The sequence below is a fragment of the Centroberyx gerrardi genome, chromosome 16, assembly GCF_048128805.1.
Source record: "Centroberyx gerrardi isolate f3 chromosome 16, fCenGer3.hap1.cur.20231027, whole genome shotgun sequence".
In the NCBI taxonomy this organism is placed as follows: domain Eukaryota; kingdom Metazoa; phylum Chordata; class Actinopteri; order Beryciformes; family Berycidae; genus Centroberyx; species Centroberyx gerrardi.
The window spans coordinates 3,550,938-3,567,077 of record NC_136012.1 but is presented as its reverse complement, the minus strand read 5'-3'; the positions used below and the strand labels follow the sequence as shown (position 1 = coordinate 3,567,077).

At 43.4% G+C, this 16,140-nt stretch overlaps 2 non-coding genes across 2 annotated transcripts; both read right to left on the bottom strand.

Annotated features, from left to right (window-relative positions):
- Positions 1-2,699: 2,699 nt before the first annotated feature.
- On the bottom strand, positions 2,700-2,771 carry trnat-cgu (transfer RNA threonine (anticodon CGU)). The gene has a single exon. It is a non-coding gene; the product is annotated as a tRNA-Thr (tRNA).
- Positions 2,772-3,567: 796 nt separating this feature from the next.
- trnat-cgu (transfer RNA threonine (anticodon CGU)) lies at positions 3,568-3,639 on the bottom strand. Its single transcript has one exon. It is a non-coding gene; the product is annotated as a tRNA-Thr (tRNA).
- Between the last annotated feature and the right edge of the window lie 12,501 nt (positions 3,640-16,140).

The following is a 16,140-nucleotide window of genomic DNA, read 5'->3' as shown; positions in this document are numbered from 1 at the left end:
CAATTTCTACTGCTGAAACATAAGTTGCACCTGCTGGTTTCATTTCAAAACCTTTTTCAAGCACATAGAGCTCAGTGGTAGAGCAGTTTGCTCCTTACTATTCTTAGTTCAGAAGTGGCTTCGTCGCCGTCAGGCATGGTGGCCAAGTGGAAAGACGTTGGTCTCGTAAATCGAAGATCCTGGGTTCAATCCTCATTTATGCCTTTGAGATGATACGCTCTGTTCCATTCCACACCTTTGGGATCAATGTGAACTCTCAAATGCTATTCAAGACAAAGATAGAATGTCAACCAAAATTGACTGAATCCGGTGGCTATGTTTACATGCGCACAGTGCAACTTGCCAGTCCTGTGATTAATGCAATAGTCTGATCAAGTTGTTAACATGATGGCAAAAACAATTCCCCATAACTATACGGTTCACATGACTGAAGTGTTTATTTAGTTTCCCGTCCCGCCACTTCAAATGTAACCAAAACAACCACAGCCATAATTCTGCTCTACCACATCATGTTGTTTGTTGCAGCCATGTGCCTGTCTCTATTATAACTACAAAATGGCATGCTTCAGGCTCTACCGTTGGGAAACCTGTTGGAAGGAAGGATTATACAATTATCAATAATAATTTCTCTCATTTTACTTTGAGGCAGCTTCTGAAACAAGTATATAAAAATAGGCTTGAATAGGCTTCTTTTGGCCTGTTCAATAGACCTGTTGTTTCATCCTGACCATACATATTGGCAATGCCTTGTTCTGTCCAAAGGCAGTAATGCCTTAATGTTTACTTTATTTGGATTAGGCTATTAGCGCCTTAATAAAGCACAAAAAAGAAATAATTTGTCTGTCAAAGTACTCTCCATTGTAGCAAGGATTAGAGATTAGTATGTTTTAGAAAGTAAAATAAAATTAAAATTAAAGTAAGGTGATTACTTTCCTCTGAGAGTAATGAGTAAAGTAATCTCATTACAATTTAGAGAGAGTAAGGAGCAATTGGTAATGGATTACTTCCCCAACACTGGTTAGAACATGTACACCATAGTGACATTTCTTGAACTGTGAGCAATTTGCGCATGTGTCCAGCTCACCATGTTATGTGGAGGTAAAAGATAATTGTACTGGGCTAGATCAGGGGGTTATTCTTACCAACATCTGTCATCCACAACAGCTTGTAGGATATATTTTGGTTGATGAAATTGTTATAACCATCCAAAGGCGGCAGGACCGGTATGTGCGTTCCACCTGCAGCCACAGACTTCTGTGATTTTGTGCACACCAGACTGGTTGGCTGTTCTGCACAGCTTCCAAATTTCTACAGTGCAAATCATCAGGAATACAGGAGACGGACGGTGACACTGAAGATGCGCCGGACACAGCGGCTCACAGCTCCATCCAAACACACCGCAACAACTGCATGCGTCGTCTCCTTCCTTCCAACAGGTTTCCCAACAGTAGAGCCTGAAACATGCCATTTTGTAATTGTAATAGAGACAGGCATACGGCTGCCATGAACAACATGATGTGGTAGAGCAGAATTATGGCTGTGGTTGTTTTGGTTACATTTGAAAGTGGCAGGAAAAGAAACTAAATAAATACTTCAGTCATGTAAACAACTTAATCAAACTATTGCCTTGGTAAAGTACAGTATTGGCAATTGTTGCATTGTGCGCATGTAAACATAGACTGAGTTATCTGGATTGACTCCATTTTGGTCGAAGAGTGTGATTACTACAACACATTCTATCTTTTTCTTGAATAGGATTTGAGAGTTCACATTGATCATAAAGGTGTGGAATGGAATTGACCCCATCATCTTAAAGGCATAGATGGGGATTGAACCCATGATCTTCGGTTTACGAGACCGACGCCTTTCCACTTACACTTACACTTACAAATCCACTTTGTTGTTTTAGAGATTTGGTTCTTCTGAACTATGAATACTGAGGGGAAAAGCACTCTACCGCTGAGCTCTATGTGCTTGAAAAAGGTTTTGAAATGAAACCAACAGGTGCAGCTCATCTTTCAGCAGTAGAAATTGTCCTTGAACTACTCTTTCAGTCATAATGAAGAGCATCATTTTATCCCCTTGAATGAGACACTGAGGTCAAGATTCACTAAGATTGTGTTGTGAGGGCAATCTGCATATTTTTATGCGCCTCAGATGCTTAAGCTAACAGCACAGAGTTCTCACAGCATTCACTGAGAAATTTATGGAAATCAAGTTGTGGCACAAACAAGCCATTGAAAAGAGCACTGTGCAATGAAAATAGCCTTCATCACCTAGTGAACTGATTGGAGATTGTCAGTCACATTTGTCACATTATACATTATAAAGAAATAAATGGGGATTGAAAACCTTAATTCTCTGGACATTTGATTCCTCTTCAAGAATTTTTAACATTCTGAAATAGTAATAGTCATGTAAAATAGGGGTTCTACCAAATGAGATGTAAGTGCTAGAATGGGATGTTAATTGGACACCAGCTGATGCATCTCACCTTTCTGCAGTACAAATAGACCTCGAAGTTAGATTTGATAGTGAAGTGTAACTACTTCTATTCTCTTGAATAGATAGTCACTGAGCTATCCGAATTCACTCGATTTTGGTAGAACAGTTTTTACCACACTCTACTTTTATTGAAAGGTATTTGAGAGTTCACATAGATCATAAAGGTGTGGAATTGAATTGACCCCAACATTTAAAGGCATGGATGGGGATTGAACCCATGATCTTCGGTTTACGAGACCGACGCCTTTCCACTTGGCCACCATGCCTGATGCACATGCCGTCAATTTATTATGAAGATTTGGCTCTTCTGAACTATGAATAGTAAGGGGAAAAGCACTCTACCACTGAGCTGCATGTGCTTGAAAAAGGTTTTGAAATGAAACCAGCTTTTGCAGCTCATCTTTCAGCAGTAGAAATTGTCCTTGAATTCCTCTTACAGTCATAATGAAGAGCATCATTTTATCCCCTTGAATGAGACACTGAGGTCAAGATTCACTAAGATTGTGTTGCGAGGGCAATCTGCATATTTTTATGCACCTGAGATGCTTAAGCTAAGTTCACCGTATTCACTGAGAAATTTCTTCAGATCAGGTTTTGCACAAACAAGCCATTGTTTGTGCACTGCACTGCACAATCAAAATAGCCTTCATCACCTAGTGACTGGAGATTGTCAGTCACATTGGCAACATACATTATGAAGACATAAATGGGGATTGAACAACTCAATACTCTGGACATTTGATGCCTGTTCTCTTCCGTAAGCCAAGCAAAATGTCTGCATTACCACCGAGTCATGTGGAATGTGATAGTTTTTCATTTCACTGTACAAAAAAGATGAAGTGACTTTAATTTGTGATCTTTTGATTTCAAGACCAACATGTTTCCGCTTGGCAATCATACCTCCCAATGAAAATATTCATTTGGTATTCGAGAGTTTTGATTATCCCAAATTACTAATATTGATGTAAAGTAGGTGTGGTTATCTACCACACTGTAACTTTTATTGAATCGTATTTAAGAGTTGACATTGATCATAAAGGAGTGGAATTGACCCCATCTTAAAGGCATGGATGGGGATTGAACCCATGATCTTCGGTTTACGAGACCGACGCCTTTCCACTTGGCCACCATGCCTGTGAAAGGATTTCTCAATTTGTTGTTTTAGAGATTTAGTTCTTCTGAACTGAAAAAACTTTTTTTTTTCACTGTGCAATAGATCAATTCAATTTAATCTGTGATTTTTGGATTAAAAGACCAACACCTTTCCACTTGTCATACCTGTCAATGAAGAAATTAATTTGATATTCTAGAATTTTGAATCTTGCGAATTACTAATAGTCATGTAAACTACAGTAGGTACCAAATGACACCTATCATAGCTGCAAACTCCATAAGCAATCTGTCCAGCCCCTGACAGATGATGGTGAGAATGCCTCAACCCCTCCTAAACAGGCAAAGATTGAATTTCTCATCCATATCCATTGCCTTTGTTATCATTAATAATTTCTCTCATTGAAATATTTTTTTTTGAGGTGGCTTTCGAAGCAAATATATAAAAATAGACTTGAATAGCCTGAAGCATGCCATTTTGTAATTGTAATAGAGACAGGCATATGGCTGCGATGAACATGATGTGGTAGAGCAGAATTATGGCTGTGGTTGTTTTGGTTACATTTAAAAGTGGCGGGACAGGACACAAGTTATTTTTATCAAAAAATATATGTATATATTCCATTACCACAATTATCTCTGTGTAATTGAAATAAATACTTCAGTCATGTAAGTGGGATTATTGTGGGGAATTGTCAATTTATGCAATCATGTTAACAACATAATCAGACTATAGCCTTAATCACAGTATCGGCAATAGTTGCATTGTGCGCATGTAAACAAAGCCACTGAGTCATCTGGATAGAGTCCATTTTGGTCAAAGAGTGTGTTTTCCACAACACAATCTAACTGTTTCTTGAATAGCATTTGAGAGTTCACATTGATCATAAAAGTGTGGAATGGAAGTGACCCCATCTTCTTAAAGGCACGGATGGGGATTGAACCCATGATTTTCAGTTTACAAGATCGATGCCTTTCCACTTGGCCACCATGGCTGACAACTTCATTTGTTATTATAGAGATTTGGTTCTTCTGATCTACAGATCTACCAGATTATTTTGCTTGAATCCATGATGTTTGGTTCACAAGACTTGTCATTTGGCCACCATGCCTGGTGACATCACCAGAATACTTTGGACTCTGGATATTTGATCCCTGCCTGCTTCTGGAAGCCAAGCGAAGCTTCTGCATCGCCACTGGGCTATATCTCCATGAAGAAGAGCTTGAAAGACAACCACGGGTGTGTCTTTTCTGTCTGCAGCGTAAATTACTCTTGAGCTCCACTTACAGTTAATTTGACAAGCAATCAGTTTTGCCTGTTTGAGTTGTTAATTTCCCTGAAAAATTATCACCAAGGAACTTCCTGATTACAGCAAACTATTATACCCAACTGCTCACTCCAGCTACCATATCTGCACTATCATGTATAAATCCATGTCTTAATCATATAGACTTTTTACTGGATCTTTAGGGTTTGGATCTTGGGATTTGGTTCAATTAAAGCTTGTTGCTGGTTCCTGCAACGCAGCCTTATTTTAAATTTTTTTTCAAAGAAACACTTTTGAAAAGGTTGATGTGGACCCCAGGAAGACTGGCAGTCGCTGAGGCATCAGGGAAAGGCTTTCCTTATATAGAATGAATGAAGAATAAAAGGTTGATGTGTGTTTTGTCCGGACTATTTTTTAATAGTTCCTGGTCATTTGTCGCCAAGCCCACCTCAGACTTCCAACGGATACAATTTTTTGGTAACACTTTATTTTCCGGGTCCGCAATTTTCCTAATAATTTCCTAGAAAAGAACTGTTCATTTCTTAGGAAGTTTCCTGGAAAGAACCATGACATGATGCACTAATTACAGGGAAAATAGGGAAAGAGTTCCTCCAATTTCTTCTGTTGTTTCCAAGACAGAACCATGAAATTATGTAGTAGTTATATAGAAAATTAGAAATTAACTCAAATTAATTAATAATTAATAAATAAATAACTATATTATATAATTATATGAATAATGACTTCTGATAATTACCTCTGCCTATTATTTTTACAATAAATAGTTTATAGTTTTGCAGTTCTTTCCAGGAAATTCATCATTTCATGGTTCTTTCCAGGATACTTCCTAAGAAATTAATTAGTTATAAGCAGACAATCATTAACAGTTTATATGTTTGCTGTAAAAATAAAAAAAGAAATAGATGGGAAATATATAAATAGAAAACATGAGATTTTCTGAAAACTCCATGGCGCTTCTCCCTTCAGGTGTAACGGCTGGGGCTTTTTCCAACATCACTCTGCATTAGTCACATCATGACTGACAGGACACACTCACACACACACACTCACACACACACACGCGCGCATGCATGCAATGAAGCATGCATGCGTACATGCACAAAAAACACACATGCTGACCCTCAAAAAGTCACACAGAAACAGAAATACACACATACGCTCACATAAAATGTGCACTCAAGCATGTGTGTGAGTGTGTGTGTGTGTGTGTGTACTTGTTCAGCAGGTATTCCTGAAGGTTAGCTATCATAACAGATTTAATTGAGTAGATCTTTCTCTCCACCTCTCTCACACACACACACACACACACATACATACATATTGATGCTGCTAAAGATTTATTGTCAATCCATGAAGGACGTATTCAGTCAAAAATGACGCTTGGGAAAGTTGAGGTTTAGTGTGTGTGTGTGTGTGTGTGTGTGTGTGTGTGTGTGTGTGTGTGTCTGTGCCCATTGCAGGCAGCTTTTTTGGCCTTGTGACAACAGATCAATCCATTCAAATTATAAACCAAGAGCAGCTGTTACTTCGTTTTAAGCAAGGCCTCAGTTCAAACACTTTCTCCCTGACTTTTCCTTGCTTCCTTGCTTATTTTTGCCCTTCCCTCCTTTTCTTTCTGTCTTTTCTTTGTTTTCTTAGAAATAAATAACTTGCATAACTTGTAAATAACGTGTATTGTTGTACGCTTCCATTTCGCTCTTTAACTTTTAGTTGTCGCAAATTTTTTTGTGCATCCTTATTTGACAACATTTGTCTAATACATTAATGAAAATAACAATTACACGCTTGATGCACATTTCCTTATTATTTCCAAACAAAAGCACTTGAATGTGTGACAAGTTCTATTTGCAACTTTCAAACGGAGAAGCAGGAGCTCTTCCAACGTTTACTCATGGGTAAACAACTCAGAGGCCGACATGGCTGTGCTTCCAGTGTGCTTGGCTTGTCCAGGAAGAACTCTGCTCCCACAGACAGCTTCAATCAGGAGAGAGATGAATGCTCAAATGAAAAACTTTATACATGACATGAAACATGATGGAAACTTTGGCGTAAGCTCCATGGAGGAACTCCTCCCATTCGTGAAGTTAGGAGTACATCCGGGATGGACGTAGGAATTAGGAAGCCCCGCCCCCCTGGGGAGTTCCTCTGGAGCCTGGACATTGGTGGTGATGAGGTGGAGGGGGGGCGAAGGTAAGCACAGCGACTGGAATGACAGCAGCATACAGCATAGTTCTGTGAGTAGCACAAAAGCATAGTAGGTGACGTGTAAATACTCCCGTCACTTAGACGATTGGCTCTCTGAAAAAGAGACGGAAGTGTGTGGCGATCTGCGCCTTTAAGGACGCACCCCCCCACGTCACGCACACACACCCATAGACGGTTCAATGCCTGAATTCAAAAGCAATATGGCGCGTACTTACCACAGACACACACAAGGAAGTGGCTAGACCGTCCGAGTGTCCGCCGTTAGCCTGCCAACCCCTGGCAGCGCGTAGAAGTCCGCCATTTGCTAGACCGCCCGTCCTACAGACCGGATCCACCGCTTCTTCACTTCACACGCCATTTATACACCAACCCGCCGTTCATCGCCCTGTCCGACTATTCCCAGGAGCCGGCTACCTGCTACCTCGACCGAACCAGAGTAACGTTGTGGAGGTAACCCCGGGTTTTCCCCGGAGCAACTCACACAGATGTATTACACTGACGAGAGGTTACACTCTGACTCAGATTCGGGAGCTCAATTGCTGCAGTACTGTGGGAACCAAGGAAGTCTCGAGTAGAGAGCTCAGATACATTGACAGACTGACAATACTGAAGAACGGACTATTGGGGTTGGGTTGCACTGTATTGAATTATTGTTTGGTTGGTATTTGCACTGTCTTTATTTGTATAATACACTGTGGGGAACATTGCATTTGCTGTGTTGTGTGTTTTTTGCTTGCGGCTGCATTTGTGTGTACTGGTAGTTAAGGGATTGGTACCTGTTATCCATTCCTTTGTAGGGTTTTTGCTGGCTGTATTCGTACCATTATATTTTGTCAGACTAAAGACTCTGACTGGCACCCCGGCTTAACCGCCAGCGACCGCTACATAAAAAGTGGCACCCCAGATGGGACCGACTGGAAAATCTAATAAATAGTCGTGTGCACACTAAAAGCAAACAAATTCTCCACCCTGGCTTTGACGGCAAGCAACGGCCTAGTTAAAAGGCTGGTGTCAAAAACACACACTCAACTGAAAGCAAACAATATTTATTAGGCGCAACCTCATTTTAAGGGACAATAAACTGGCATGGCGGAGCTGCTTGATTTGCTGGACCTCTCCTGGGAAGCATTGCCCTCTGCTGGACAGGAGGGCCTATTGCAACTTCCTCCTCTCCCCACCGGTCAGGTATGCGCCGGGCAAGGGAGATTGCCATCTGCTGGCCAGGAGGACCAACTGCATCCTTTTCCCTCCATAAGCCAGGAAACCTCCAAGCATTTAGTTCTGCCCTCTGCTGGGCAAGGGAAAGTAAAGGACAAAACAAATCTATCGTTACTGGACATGGAACTCACGGGAGATGAAACTCTTGCTCCTCCACTGTTAAAGCCTCCTGATAACACAAACATACAGCACACTTTGGCAGATCTGCAAAAAAGCCAAAAGGAAATGAATGATATAATTCATCGGTGGAAAGCAGAGCAACAAACTAATAATCAGAAAATGCTGGACATCCTGTCGGACTTTAAACAGGTCTTTACTGTGAAGCAGGAACAAGGACAGCAACAAATAAAGGACTGCTTGATCCAGCATACCGAGTATCTCAGGACACAGTTCACAGACACTCTCAAGTGGAGGCTCCATCATCACCATACTGAGATGCTTAAGGACATCAGTGATGTAATGACTCCGATGGTGGCTACTGTCACGCACTTGCAGGAAGAAGTAACAACATTAAATGAGCAATTGCACAGTATGGTGGAAGGAGTTAGCGCCATCAAGGAACAAGCCCTCCGAACCCCACACTCTTCATTACAATCAACTGCAGTGCAAACCACCACCATTTCACCTCCACTTTCCTCTGATTCCTTACCTACAGTACAACCCGAGGTTAAAGCTCGGCTACGACTGCACTCTACCCTGCAATCTGGTTGTGGTCCAGAGCCTTTTCCATCTCCAGTGGGCTCCCCTATCCAGGGAGACCTGAGAGGAAGGTTAATGGGGAAAAGCCCAATTAAATTGCAGTTTCCTTGTTTTGGCCGAATGGGAGATTGTACAGACCCTCTTATGTACCTGGAACAGTGTCGGGACTATCTGGCTTTGAACCCCCTCACAGATGAGGAACTTCTTGCCACCCTTCGCAATGTCCTTTTTGGCACAGCTCGCGACTGGTGGGATGTGGTAAGGTTGGAAACATTCACCTGGAGGGACTATGAGCATAAGTTTCTGTCGGCCTTCCTCTCAGAGGATTATATTGATGAACTGGAGGAACGGATCAGGACGCGGGTGCAAGGGGAGGAGGAAAGCATCCGGGACTTTGCTTACATGTACCGAGCACTCTGCCGCCGATGGAAACCGGATATCTCAGAGGAAAAAGTCATCCAGCTCATACTAAAGAACATACGTCCATCTTTGGCGAGCCAGCTGAGGAGCAGTGGTGTCAAAATAGTGGATGCCCTGGTGAGGCTCGGCCAGCAGCTGGAAAAGGACAGAGAGAAGTAACTACAGCAAGGGACACCCCGGAAATACCCCCCCTGACACCAATAGGTCTCAGACTGTAGTAACGCCCACCTCTACCCCATCTACATCTCTCACTCCTGCAGCGGCAAGACCTGCTCAACCTTTCTGTTGGCGGTGTAAAGGATCCCATTCACCACACAATTGTCCAAATGTTTCTTCTAATAAGGGGAAGAATCACAAGCCTACTTACCAACCTCCACCTCCATCTGGGCCATCCACCAGCAGCAATCCTACGATACACGCAGTGTCACATCAGCTGCCAGGGGAGAGAGCCTTCCCCTTCACCGCTTCCAGACCTGTTCCTCGCCAACTGGTCGTTCCTATAACCATTGGCTCAGTGAATGGCAGGGCTATGGTGGATTCAGGTTCCTCCTATACGCTTCTGAATGAGGAATTGTGGTGGGCCACTAAGGTGGAGGACAAGAATTTATACCCCTGGGTTGGGAAACCCCTGTATTTGGCTGACGGGGGGGAGAGATGGCCATTGGGATGGCAGCACGTTGTAGTGAAGTTGCAGGATCATACCTGTACTCTGCCGGTGGTAGTGCTTTCATCCGAAAGCCTGGGCTTTCCTGCAGTCTTGGGACTGGACTTCCTGAGCCTCAGTGGGCTGCAAATGGATGTTGGACAGAATTTGTACTGGTTCAGGAGCAACAGCGGGAGAAAATATTGCTTTGAAAAGGACACTAACAACTTTACCGAATGGACTGGAAAGGGCCTGCTTTCCTTTTACTCTGCCCTTGACCCCCGGAGTGCCGCTCCTCCTACTCCCTCCAGCCGGGATGCGGAGCTGTTGCACAAGGCAGTGGAGAGAGCTCAGTTGGATGGAGACAGGAAGAATCAGTTCTGTGACCTGCTACAGAGGAATGCTGATGTGTGCACCTCAGCATTGGGCCGAACAAATGTTCTGACGCATAAAATCTTTGTTACTCAGGACATGCCAATCAAACAAAAATCCTACCGAGTCTCTCCAGCAAAACTCAAGGTGATAAAGGAGCTAGTGGAGGAAATGCTGGCAGCTGACATCATCGAACCCTTGTCTTCGGCTTGGGCATCTCCTGTGGTCCTCATTCCTAAAAAAGATGGGAAGCCCAGGTTTTGCGTGAGCTACATTAAACTCAACGCAGTGACATACACCGATGCTTACCCTCTGCCCACTATACAGGAAATTCTGGACTCACTTACGGGCTCGGTTGTTTTCTCCACCATCGACCTCAACAGTGGTTACTGGCAGTGCCTGATGGATGAGAACAGCAGGGACAAAACAGCCTTCACCTGTCCCTTTGGACTCTACCAATTCAAGGTCATGCCCTTTGGTCTCAAAAATGCACCAGCCACCTTTCAGAGGCTGATGGAAATGACCTTGGGAGAGCTGAGAGGCAACATCTGTTTTGTTTACCTGGATGACATCATCATTTACTCTCCGTCATGGGAACAGCACTTTAGTGACCTCCAGGTGGTTCTCCAAAAACTCAGAGAGGCAAGGCTGACCGTGAACATGAAAAAATGCAACTTCTTCCAAACCTCCCTCACGTTCCTGGGTCACATTGTATCTGCCGCAGGTATTCAGGTGAATCCAGACAAAACCAAGGCAGTAGAAGAATTCCCAGTGCCAAATAATCTCAAGGCAGTTCAGCGGTTCCTTGGCATGTCCGGCTGGTACCATCAGTTCGTCCCGAACTTCTCTCAGCTGGCAGAACCCCTGAATGCACTGAAGCGCAAGGGAGCCAAATTCAAGTGGACACCTGAGTGCCAGTCTGCTTTTGAAACCCTGAAGACGTGTCTGGTCTCCCCACCCATCCTAGGGCATCCAAACTTTGACCTCCCTTTTGTGGTTTACACTGATGCCAGTGACGTGGGCCTTGGAGCTGTGCTTGCCCAGAAAACCAGGCTTGGAACAGAGGAAGTTCTGGCATATGGCAGCAGGAGCCTAAATAAAGCAGAGCTCAACTACTCAGCGACTGAAAAGGAGTGTTTGGCTGTGGTGTGGGCCTTGGAAAGGTGGAGATATTACCTGGACGGAAGATTCTTCACAGTAGTCACCGACCACTCAGCGCTGCTATGGGTCTTTAAAATCCAGAGACCCAGCGCACGTCTCACCCGGTGGGCCCTCCGGCTACAGGAATTTACTTTCGCTGTGGAATACAGGAAAGGAAAGTATAACACCGTTCCGGATGCCTTATCCAGAGCCCCTCACGATTTCACCACCACTACCAACCACCACTTACCACCTGCCTGCGCCACCCTGCTGTCTGTCAAAGGGAGGGAGGAAAGGATCTGCCCATCTCAGATGACCAGATATGGAGAGCACAGCAGGACGACCGAGACTGTCAGCGCTTGTACCAAGCTGTGATGGACGAGGGAGAAGTCACCTTAACGGACTCCACAAAGTACACCATCTTGGAGGACAAAGTCTATCGAGTGCTACAATTGCCTCATAAAACCACCTATCAAATCCTCATACCTGAGAGTCTCCGATCACAACTGCTACAGATGATCCACGAGGACCCCTTGGCTGGTCATCTCGGCAGGTACAAAACCTACAAGAGGTTGCAAGCTCTGGCGTATTGGCCTCGAATGAGTCTCGATGTCAAGATTTTTGTTCAAAATTGTCAAGTGTGTCAGCGCTACAAACCTGAGAGCCGCATGGTCGCCGGGAAATTGCAGCAGACCGTGGTAAACCACCCTTGGGAGATGCTGGGAGTGGACTTGATGGGCCCCTTTCCTAGGAGCTCCAAGGGAAATGTCCACCTGTTGGTTTTTGTGGACTACTACACCCGTTGGGTGGAGCTATATCCCCTACGAAAAGCCACAGCAGAGACTGTGTCAAAAATACTCACCCAGGAAATCCTCACCAGATGGAGGACCGGAGATCCTCCCCAACTACCTTCTGTCGGACCAGGGAAGCCAGTTCATTTCCTCCATCTTCAAAGCCACCTGTGAAAAATGGAGCCTGAAACAAAATATGACCTCAGCCTACCACCCACAAACCAACATGACAGAGAGAATAAACCAGACACTAAAAACAATGATTGCCTCCTATGTTGGAGAGAACCACAAACACTGGGACAAACATCTACCCGAGTTCCGTTTTGCGCTCAATTCAGCCGTCCACGAATCCACTGGAGTCACCCCTGCTGAACTGAACCTCGGACGGGCCCTCCGAGGACCAGCGGACGCCCTGCTCCAGCCAAGGGATGTCACACCCGACTCATCAAACTACAAAACAATAACCAAACTTCAGTACTACTGTAATACTTCACAAAGCTCTGGAGCACACTTTGCCCTAGAAGTTCATCAATTTCCAATTAGAGAATACATTACTGCTGCATTATTCCATTATAGATGCATTGTGTTGTGATGAAGGTGCTGTATGCGTTTGATTTATTATGTGCTAAAAATGCATGTGTGAACTAAAAAAAAAGTTTTGCCCTGTTTTTACAAGGTCTCTAAGAAGTTCACAAGAACACGTTTGATCTGTATATTAATGGTGCAGTGAATATCGATCCATTCATAACCATGTTTAAATAGTTTCAACTCAGTATGTGAGATCACGAGATCTTTGCATAGAACTCTGCTCATACTGCTCATTCCTTCCTTCCTTCCTTTATCCTGTCCTGCCTTCCTTCTGTCTGTCCTACCTCCATTTCTACCTCCTTTTGTGTATCTGTTTAGCATTCATTAAAAATTCCATCTTTCTTCCCCCATCCTTACTTTCTTACATCCCTTTCCTTCCTTCCTTCCTTCTCCCTCCCTCTCATCCTTCCTCCAACCCTTCACTTGTTTCTTCCTCATTTGTACATCTGTTTAGCATTTATGAAAAAAGTGGTTTCTTCCTTCTTCCATCCTCCTCTTTCCCTCCCTTCCTTTCTTCCTTCCCTTCCTCTTTTTTCTTCCTCCATCTCTTCATGTTTCTTCCTCATTTGTATGTTTACCATTTATCAAAAAATACCATTTTGTTCTTTCTTCCTTTCACCCTCCCTCCACTTCTTCCTTCCTTCCTCCCTCCCATCCTTCCTCCAATCCTTCATTTGTTGCTTCCTCATTTGTACATCTGTTTAGCATTTATAAAAAAAAAAGTAGTTAATTACGTCTTCCATCCTTCCTTATTACCTTCTGTCCTTTATTCCATGTTTCCTTCCTTCCTTCCCTCACTCCCTCCTTCTTTTCTTCCTCCCTTCCTCTCCTTCCTCTTTTTCTTTCCTCCATCTCTTCATTTGTTTCTTCCGCATTTGTATCTGTTTTCCATTTATCAAAAAATGCCCTTTTTTCGGGGGGTTCTTCCTTCCTTCCTTCCTTCCTGCCTTCTTTCCGTCCTCCCATCCTTCCTCCAACCCTTCATTTGTTTCTTCATTTAGAAAAAAGTAGTTTCATCTTTCTTCCATCCTTCCTTCTTACCTTCTGTCCTTTATTCCCTATGTCCTTCCTTCCTTCCTTCTTTCTCTCCCTCCTTCCTTTCTTTGTTCGTTCGTTCCTTGCTTCCTTCCTTCCTCCCTTCCTCCCTTCCTTCCCTCTGTATTGTTCCAGTGTGGATTAAGGTGAGAGTGCTCAGTGTTTATCACATCAGCAGCTTCTCCCCACAGTGTTAAGCACCACAATAAAACAACAAGGCCCATAAACCATAAATGCAGAATGGCACTCCTTCCATAAAAAAAGAAATCAACCCCCCTCTCTCTCTCTCTGTCTCTGTCTGTCTGTCTCTCTCTCTCTCTCTCTTTCTCTCTCTCTCTGTCCGTCTCCAACATCTTTCTCTCTCCAGCAGTGAAAACCATATCAGCATCAACAGGCGTACCATGTTTTTCTCTCTTTAATTGACTTGTTCATTTATGACTTTATGGGCATGACTGTTTATCAGAAACAATACTGCCAGAGCTGTACAGCTACAAAATGCAAATTGTGTATATTAGTTTGTTTATTTAACTATGCTGGAGGGGAGGAATTATGGGAAGGAGAGAGGGAAGACATAAAGTCGCCTTATTGTGCCTTTTTCCTGTGTTGGGAAGGAGGGAAGAATGATGGGGTGATGGAGAGAAGGAAAGAAGGAGGGAGAGAAGGAAAGTATGAAAAGAGAGATATGGACACAGAGGCCCAATATAGTTTCTGTTTACTATGTTCGAGGGGAGGAAGGAAGGCAAAAGAAGACAGAGAAGGAAGAGAATGTTTAAAGGTCCCATATTCTACACCTTCCAGTGTTTTATTTTATGTCTTGAGGTCCATTCAAAGCTGTTTGTGTGGTGTCATGAACCAAAAACACTCTCAATCCATTTTTACACGTTCATTTTCCAGGATCTCTCTGAGCCTTACCAAGAACAGGCTGTTTCTGTCGCTGTGTCTTTAAGGCTCATTAATATTAACGACCCCTCTGTTCTGATTGGTTAACCGTTTCAAGAGTGAAACGTGAGACACCGCAGCCCGGCAACTACAGGTAGGGAAAACTCTCCGGTAATAAACAATAACAACCGCTCAACCACTTTGAAAAAAATACTTTGTTAGTCTATTATTTCTTACAAAAATGATAATGAGCGAACCTTTGTGACGCCACAAAGTTACGGAAGTCCAAACAGCTTGTTTAGAGGCTCGCTTTTCTAATTGATTGTGTGGATTTAGTTGGCGACCATGCATTTTGATACTTTCACCATGTTTAGATAGCACATCCAACTCCTTTATGATCAAAGAGGCAAGGGGAATCCTGTTTTACATGGTATAGGACCTTTAAGGATGGGAGGGAGGGAAAGCATGGTGTTGACTTCATTCACTTGGCGGCCATATTTGATTTACATCATACTCTGGGTGGGAAGCCCTACCCGCCAGCCTCAAATACAGGCCGGGGAAAAAAACAAAGGAAACAAGACTAGGTCAAAACCTAGTATATGGTTGGACCATGTCCGTCTCCTCTCTCCGCCGCTGCCTCTCTACCGCGGCCACGGCCCTCATTGATCCTCCCGATCCAACCCCGGACACCCGGTGACGCATCAGCGTCGGGACCCCCACCGAAATCTCGGCCGGATCACCGGGAACACATCAGCGCCCAGGTTCAGTTAGCTTCAGTTAGCTTCAGTTAGCAAGCTAGCTAGCAGACACAGCTAACATAAACAGTCAAAGAAGTGTCTCTAATGACAGTTATTTCAAATACTAAAGATAAAGTCTGCAAATGCTAACTATTCATAAGAATTGTTCCTAGATGGTTGATAAATATAACGCTAACAACATAAAGCAGCTAACTGCTAACATTAGCAAAGATCATGGATGTTCCCTTCATTCCAGTTGCTTCACTATCTTCTGAGTACGATTTCCCACCCTGAGTATGACGTAAATCAAATATAAATAAGGACAGTATTTCAAAGCAGGAGCCATGTAGAATCTTCATACTGACATATGTTACTCTCCAGGTTGAGACCTTTCCAACAATGTATTTGGTTTAGCTCTACAATAAAGTTTTAATTTTCTCATTTCAGAGACACAAGCCATATCAGGCCAAGTTTCACAGAGCACTTCTACATGGCTCCTGCTTTGAAAT